Source organism: Rosa rugosa, chromosome 6 (genome assembly GCF_958449725.1).
Source record: "Rosa rugosa chromosome 6, drRosRugo1.1, whole genome shotgun sequence".
NCBI lineage: Eukaryota > Viridiplantae > Streptophyta > Magnoliopsida > Rosales > Rosaceae > Rosa > Rosa rugosa.
The window spans coordinates 1,774,120-1,782,113 of NC_084825.1; the positions used below are offsets into that span (position 1 = coordinate 1,774,120).

The window sequence follows — 7,994 nt, forward strand, 5'->3', positions numbered from 1 at the left end:
AGTTTCAATTTTTAACATTGTGGTACTGTTTTACACACGTATGGGATCCAAGTGCAGAGCATGGAGTTTTACTTTTTTTTATTAGATTTTCTAATAGTTTTGCTTCACTACAAATAGGTGGAGATTGTTATCTGTTGTTTCAATGAGTTTCTTGGAATTACCAATTGAGTGCATTGGCGAGTATAGAAATAATATCTAATAAAATTGGTCGGCCCTTCCCATTGTGAGAGCTAGCTAAATGGCTTTGGCTGTCTCTTTTGATGAAGTTAGTGTTGGTCAAATATTACCTAATCAATATTCAGAAGATCAAATCAAACAACAAACTATATATAATCACAGAACTGAAGAGATTTGGCTTGTGACTGTTTAAGCCCAAAAGTAATTTTGGCAAGATCCTTTAGTGGATTTAGCATAGCGGGCCGATACCTGTGGCCCAAAAATAAACCTACTCGGGTTTGGGTTACAGCTTCACCCATTCCGTGATCCATGAGGAAAACGAAACCTTATTGGAGTCGGGTAGCGAGGATTGAATAGGAAACTTCAATCAATATCCCTTCTATGACAAGGAACAGTCGAAACCCTAGGTATATATGCCAGGTTTCAAGGACAAAGTAAAGACCTCTCTCATATCAATCAATCCTAGCGATTACAAAGCCTCCCCGGAGCAAACCTTCAACCTTGTTGAAACCCGGCGACCGTACTTCCAGTCCCAGTCTCCCCAGGAGCCGACTGTGAGCTCAACCGCCACTGTTACTACCAGCGAAGCAAGGGTAACGCCCTCGCAACCCAGCGAAGCTAAAGTCACGCTTTAGCGCAACCCGTGCTTTCTCCAAACTTCCCAGTGATTGCTCTGCTTAGTCTACAATACTAAGTATCGATTCGGTGACGCGAAGAGATCACACCCAAAGTCCTTATCCGTAAGGCAGAAAGTCCTTTCTCGGAAGGCTAGAGAAGAACCTTGTGGCGAGGTTGGTGCTCTCCTCGTCCACAAACGCTTGAAGAAGAAGTCAGGTCAAGGGACTACCCCGACGACTGCACCCCACGGTGCTGGCACGCCCGCGCACAGCAGCAAAAGAGACAGTTTGCAAGCCAACTGGTTTCCGCGTCAAACATTTTGGCACGCCCAGTGGGACCCACTAAGTGTCTCTTCGTGAACGTTAGCCATTGGGAAGTCAAGCGAAAACCCTTACCAAAAGAGCTACGCTAACTGCTCAAAACACAAGACCTCCAGTTACAAACCGCATCCTCGCGCGGATTGTCGTGGTCTTTCTGAATAACAAGTGACTCAAAGATTTTCTCTCCATTCCCAATACTCCGATATGTCAACTGAAAAGGGAGAAAATCACCCGACCGCTGCTGAGGGTCAAACTGTCACTAATAATCAGGCCAATGAGCCTGTCACTACCGCTGTCTCCAATACAGTGGAGAGTGAAGAAGGAGAGGCTTTCGTTGAGAAGCCTATTCCAGAAGGAGCGACCGTCGAGGTCTCATGCGCGATCATCTCGGAAAATATTGAAAACCATTGCAAGAAGATGGCTGCTGATCTAGAAAGGGAAAACGCGAAAACAGACAAGATCTTACGCGAAATAAACCAGCGTATTTCCCAACAAGCTGTGGAAACTAAGCAACTAATGTCACAAACTGAGGGTGCATTAAGGGCTCATGCTACAAGCATCGCAGATGCCCAGAGTCAGCAGCAGAAAAGAATCATTGATGCTCTTGCAAACCATACCAAGCAGACAGCGTCAGATATGGCAGGTCTTCGCAAAGATGGAGCGACTCTCGCAACCGAGGTGGCCATGCAAAGAGCTGAGTTGAACCAAGCCAAAGAACTGTTGAATAAGACGTTAGGAGATCCTAACGCTATCCTTGGTTTCCTTGGCCAACCATCTGGTTCAGGCAAATATGTGCCGCCAAATCAGCGAGAGAAGGTTAGCAGCAATACCGCTACGCCCGCCGCAACCGCTGCTACCACGCAATCGAAAGGTAAAGAGCAAGCCCTGGTTATTGGCGGCAGCAATGAAAAGACCACGCTGTCAGGTGGGCAGACCGCCAGACAGAAGCAGCAGGTATCAAAAGGTGTTGAAACGTCTTCCGACTCCGCCGTGTTCATTCAGTACGACAGCGATGGGGCAGAGAACGTATATCAAGAGCTGCCAGGAAGCTATTATGGGATTGACCAGGCTGGTAACCCGGTCAAGATAACAGCTTTGGCAAAATAGATGCCTATGCCAGTAGTGACTCTTCAACAACCAGCTACAACCCGCGTTGTACAGATAGGAGAAGGGACAACAGCTGCAAACCAAGCAATACCTGTGCAGGCTGTTCGCCATACGATGGCGGTACCACCTCCTCCTCCTCCGGGTCCAGAATATGTGAGACGAGATGAGGTAGAGGAGATGATCAGGCTGGCCAACCCTAGGGCCCAGATGGATGGGGTCTATGAGGGACCTTTCCCGCCGCATATAATGCTCGCGCCTTTCCCTAGAGGCTATAAAAACATCATATTTGCTACTTTTTCAGGGGAGGACACCGAAAATGCAATAACTCACTTGGCCAGGTTCAAGGTGCAATGCGGCCAGTACCAGAATGATGACATCCTTAAGTGCAGGATCTTTGGCACTTCTCTCTCTGGAGCTGCCTTTAGGTGGTTTTCCAAACTCCGACCAGGAACAGTGGCAGATTGGCCAGCAATGGAAAAGCTCTTTCGAGAAACTTTTGGAGCCATTGAGCCTGAGGTGGATTTGGCTTCTCTCACTCAGATGGCCCAACAACCTACTGAGTCCGCTGTCGCATACCTTCAGCGCTTCCAGATCCAGAAGGCCAAACTGAACGTGATCCTGCCTGAGAAAGAGTTGATCAAGTTGGCAATCAAAGGGCTGGAGCCTCGCCAGCGCAAGAAGCAACATAGCAACATGATCCAGTCAATGGGAGAGCTTATCACAGAAGTGGGCAGCTTTGAGCATCTTCTTAGAGAAACTGATGCAAGAAAGAATGCGTCCAAAGGGACATATGTGCCAGGAAAACATCATACAGTTGCAGCCCTTCACTACCAGCCAGCTACCTATGACCCTTATTACCATCATCATGAAGAAGAACTGGTGCAGGAAGAAGATGAAGAAGAAGATAATGACATCGCTGCTTATGAGCTGACAGGGAGGAAGAATCCAGCCTTGAAACAATTGAAAATCTCCAAGGAACCTGTCAAGCTCAAATCAATGGCCTTCACTAAACCTGAATTCGCGACATATACATATGATGTCAATAAAGCGCATGAAATTCTAGATGAGATGATCGCCGCGAAGATGGTGAAGACTGACTTCGGACCTTTCCCACGACCAGATCAGCTGAAAGGGAAGAAATACTACAAATTTCACAACCTGTGGAATCACAATACAGCCGACTGTGTGAAACTCAAAGACCATATTCAGGTATGGCTTAATAATGGCAGTTTGCAGGTTGAAGCTCCAGTATCAGCCGCAGCGCTCGTTGACCTGAACCCTTTCCCGGACACTAGGATCAACATGGTCGATGTAAACTGGGCCAAGCAGCACCAAAGGAAACTAACCCTGATTTGAATACAAAGGGGAAAGGAGTCCAATCTGACAGTGATAAGGCCCCTACAAAGAAGAAGGCTGAACTAGCAGGCCAAGCTTCATCTGTGGTCCTATGCTCGCGATGCAAGGAAGAGTGTGGCATCCAGGTGTCACACGAAGAGGTCGAACAGACATTTCGCTTTGGCTCTCTCCCGCCCATCAAGTGGGCCTCGCCACCGCGAAACTATCAGCCTGCCAGCCCAAAATAAAAGGAGAAAGTGGGGTCACCGCCATCTCCAAAAGATTCTAATCTGTTTAGGAAGCTGAGAGCGGCCGCGGTTGATCGAACACAAGAGGAGAAGGCTACGATCAAGCACAAAGACGTTCTGACTAAGCCTTATATTCCACCGGCTTCAACCACCACCATCAAGGAAGGTAAGTGGTATACAAGAGAGAAGGGGAAGGCAGTAGAAATAAGTCCTTCCAGGAAGCGGAAACTGCAGCGCAGGTTTGGAGAAGCCAAGCGCGCGCTAGAGGCTCTAGACCAGGGCCTGATCAAACCTTCGCAGTTGGTCAAATCACCTGAGCAATATCAGAAAGAGATGGAGGCCCTCGCTGCTAAGCCCTTAATGACTCCCCGCAATTTCCAGAAGCAGGCAAATTCAGTAACAGGGGCATCTAAGCCCAGTGTCTTTTGCAGGATCACCGACGAAAGAAGACCTCCGCCAGCTCGAAAAGAGAGCTCGCCGACTAGGCGACCGCCTGTCAGACGCAAGCTGTTTCGTGAGGATCCAGAGGCCAAATCTTCAGTCTTTGAGAGATTGGGGGGCAAGGACAGGACTACCGACACTTTACAGTGGAAGCCTAAACAGGTCCAGAGTATAGTCGTTGTCCCTGTTGAAGGGAATGTGGCCAGGGAACCAAAGTCAAACTCTCCCAAGCCGGCTACCGGAGTGCAGGAACATGAGCAATGTGAGGTAAAAGGTCTCACCAAAGAATCGTTGGTGGACCGGCTGGCTAAGCAGTTCAACACTGACATCCCTGTCAACGAACCCAAGTTGGACCTAGATGAGGGCATGGATGCAACAGTTATGGCTGATACGTCCTGCAACATGGTTTACGTACTGCCCGCGAGGTATGCACTGCCCGTCGCCGCGCAGGATTGTGTGGAAGCTGAGGAAAGTAGTGCACATCCCTTGCAGATTACGTCAGCAGTTACGGCACCTGTAGAATAGGCTGTCTTTCTTGAAACAGAAGATGCTACCAGCAGCGAATTCTTCATGAGTTTTACCAGGCCAACACCTGCTATGGTCCAACACATGCGACCTTTATACATTACAGCAGAAGTTGGCGGTACCAAAGTTAGCAAGATCATGGTTGACACCGGAGCTGCCGTAAACGTCATCACTACCAGGACCATGCACTTGCTCAGGATCAAGAACGAGAAAATCCAGTCTACATCCCTTACACTCAAGAACTTCGCGGGGACTGTGACAAAGAATTTAGGGCTGCTTTTCTTGCGCATCAAGGTTGGCCCTGCAGAGGGAGTTTATGCGTTCTTTGTGACAGATTGCTATGCAGCTTATAGCGCTATTCTGGGCAGAGATTGGATCCACCGGAGCTACTGTGTTCCGTCAACTCTCCATCAGGAACTCGTTATGTGGAACAGGGAAACAGATAAGGCTGAGGTGATCAAAGCGGACCCTCGTCCATTCCCAGTGTCCGCGAACTATGTAGATGCCAGATATTACTTGGAGCCTATTACTCCATTGCAGGTGAGTGGCGTCGATAACAAGGGCCGCCCCACAAGGGTGACGGCCTCTGAATTGGCACAGTGGGGGCTCACGCTCGCAAAAGAAGGTCTGGAAAGGCCTGGCCACGCTGTGCCCAAACCCTTAAGCGATTAATGGATTACGACCTTCCGGAGGAAGGAATAGAGGCCCTCCACTCGTTGTATGAACGACTATCATCATACTTAGTGGAAAGAGAGGCCTATGATCGAATCGCGACCTTAGAAACCGTCAATGAAGAACTCTCTGATCACGAACACGATGACAGGACCCGACCCAAGTTTCACCCCGAAACCCGGATACGAGCCTGCGGGACCCATTTTAAAGGAAATTCTGACGAAAAATCGGCAGAACCTCCCCTAAAATGAGCTACCCAAAAATTTGCAAAACCTGGACATGCTTAAAACTAAGCTCACACACGAAGATACATTCTAACATTTACATTCCAAGCGTATATATTACATTCCGGAAGTACGAATTCCACGTTAACCTCCATAAGATAACATATTCTCAAGCATTAACATTCTCCAAATTTGAAAGGGGTTATCAGAGCAATTCTACATAACTAAGCCGATATCATACAAGGTAGGTTAAGTAATAACCTACGAACAAAACGGAAGCGCTGATTTCCAAGCCTCTAGTTCCTGGACGCAATCTCGGCAATCTGAAATCTGGGCAATTGAAACCGAAGGGCCCAGGGGAAAACATTTAAAAACCGTTAAGAGTGAGTGGACGAAACTAAAATAAACTATGAAACCAATGCTTGAATGCTTTCCCATTTTCTTGTTAACAAAATCCGGCATGCAGCGAGATTTGCAAAACATTTCCAACCATTCCTTTTTAAAATGTCATTTCCAAGAAAACTCGTTCGATAACTAGAGAGGACTGCTGTCTAGTCATCTCATGCCAACTGGAGGGGACTGCCGCCCAGATGACGCATCGGAGGGGACTGCCGACCGGATTTAGGAGGCGGTGGTTAGAGGGGACTGCCGACTAACCACAGGTAGTTAGAGGGGACTGCCGACTAACTACCTCATCTGGAGGGGACTGCCGACCAGATGACTCACCGGAGGGGACTGCCGACCGGGATATAGTCTGGAGGGGACTGCCGACCAGACTATTACCTAGAGGGGACTGCCGACTAGGTAATGTACGCATGCGCCGAGAATAGCCTCCTTCCCAACTCCTTTCCTTAAATTCTTTTCTTTCCATGAAAACCACATTTACTCAAATAACATTCCATTATAAATTAAATACCATGCTGCATGCATTATTTAAATAAAATAAAAGTCCACTCACAGGTGAGTCTCGCAGCTAATCCTGCTGCCTGCCCGTATCCTCCTCGCTCGAGGGCACAGTACGTCCTGTAACAATTGGCGGGTTATAATTACCCTCAATAAGAAATTAATCTAAGAGACAGAGCTTAATCCTTCGGAAATTAATACTCATTACTCAAAAGAAATTTCCTCTAACAACCAATTCTTCAATTTAGGATTTCAATTCCCAAATCGGAATTTCCTTAACGATTCAACACCCTCACTTACTCTTTAACCTTTACAAGGATCGCTCAACAACTTGGCCAATTTAATTCCAACTCCTTAACTATACTTAACCACCAAATTATAAAATTATTCCCTTTTCAAAATTTCCAAATTCTTTCTCCAATTTCTCCACCAACAATTAGCCAACAAGGTTATAACAAAACATTTTCTTCCAAATTTCCAATTTCTCTTTTGACATTCGAAACCCATTTTACTTCTCCAACCTCTCAACAATCTCAACTCATCACTAAAAATATGACAACAAGTTCTCAACCCAAGATTAAAATCTTAACACCCTTAGAACCACATCCAACATCAAAACTCCAAGGAAACTCACCATCCAAACAACCTTAAATCTAACACAAAATTCATAGATTAAATCTAACAGTTTCTATACCTGCAACAACAACCAAATTCAAGTAGAAATGTCCGGAAAAATCAAACAAGAACCCAAGAATTCGACAGTTACTGTTCACGGTACTGTTCACAGTCTCAAACACCTTCAAATCTTCCTCCACCGATCAAAACGAGCTGCAACAAGGTTAGGAACACGTTCAGCACTTCCCCAACAACCAAAACCCCCAAAAGAATCCGGCCGGAAATCGCCGGAAACCGGAGATCAAAGCAAAAATCCAATTTTTCCCATTTCTGGAAATTCCTCTTCAAACTCAAAACTCCATGGTACCCAAGAGGAAAAACTTACATGACTAAGTAGAGAAGGAGGAGAGGATCACGCCATGCCAAGCGGTTCGACCTGGGGTGGCCGGACGGCGACGAAATCGCCGGAAAACCAGAAACGGCGAAAGAAGAAGAAAATAGGAGGGGAAGGTCGGGTCTGTCCCGATTTGGCAGCTTGAGACCTCAATCCCAAAATGGAAATTCTTTTAAAAACAATAACTATGAATAGTAACTTCCCTTTTTGGTCACAACTTTCCCGATATAACTCTGATTAACACAGACTACGTATCCACGAACTCGATTTTTCGTATACTACGACATTCTCAAATAAATTTCCTAATTTACCGGACTAAAGAAAAAGTCACTCTTCGGTCAACCACGGTAAAATGTAACTAGTAAAAACTTTAAGGTACGGGGCATTACACACGAAGATGAGGTCGAAATTCAGC

The 7,994-nt window shown here is 46.6% G+C and overlaps 1 long non-coding RNA gene across 1 annotated transcript; it reads right to left on the reverse strand.

The window, feature by feature from the left end:
* Positions 1–5,604: 5,604 nt before the first annotated feature.
* LOC133718570 (uncharacterized) lies at positions 5,605–7,720 on the reverse strand. Its single transcript, XR_009850379.1, has 3 exons — positions 7,571–7,720; positions 7,265–7,398; positions 5,605–6,690 (listed from the first exon to the last, which is right to left on the reverse strand). It is a non-coding gene; the product is annotated as an uncharacterized LOC133718570 (long non-coding RNA).
* Between the last annotated feature and the right edge of the window lie 274 nt (positions 7,721–7,994).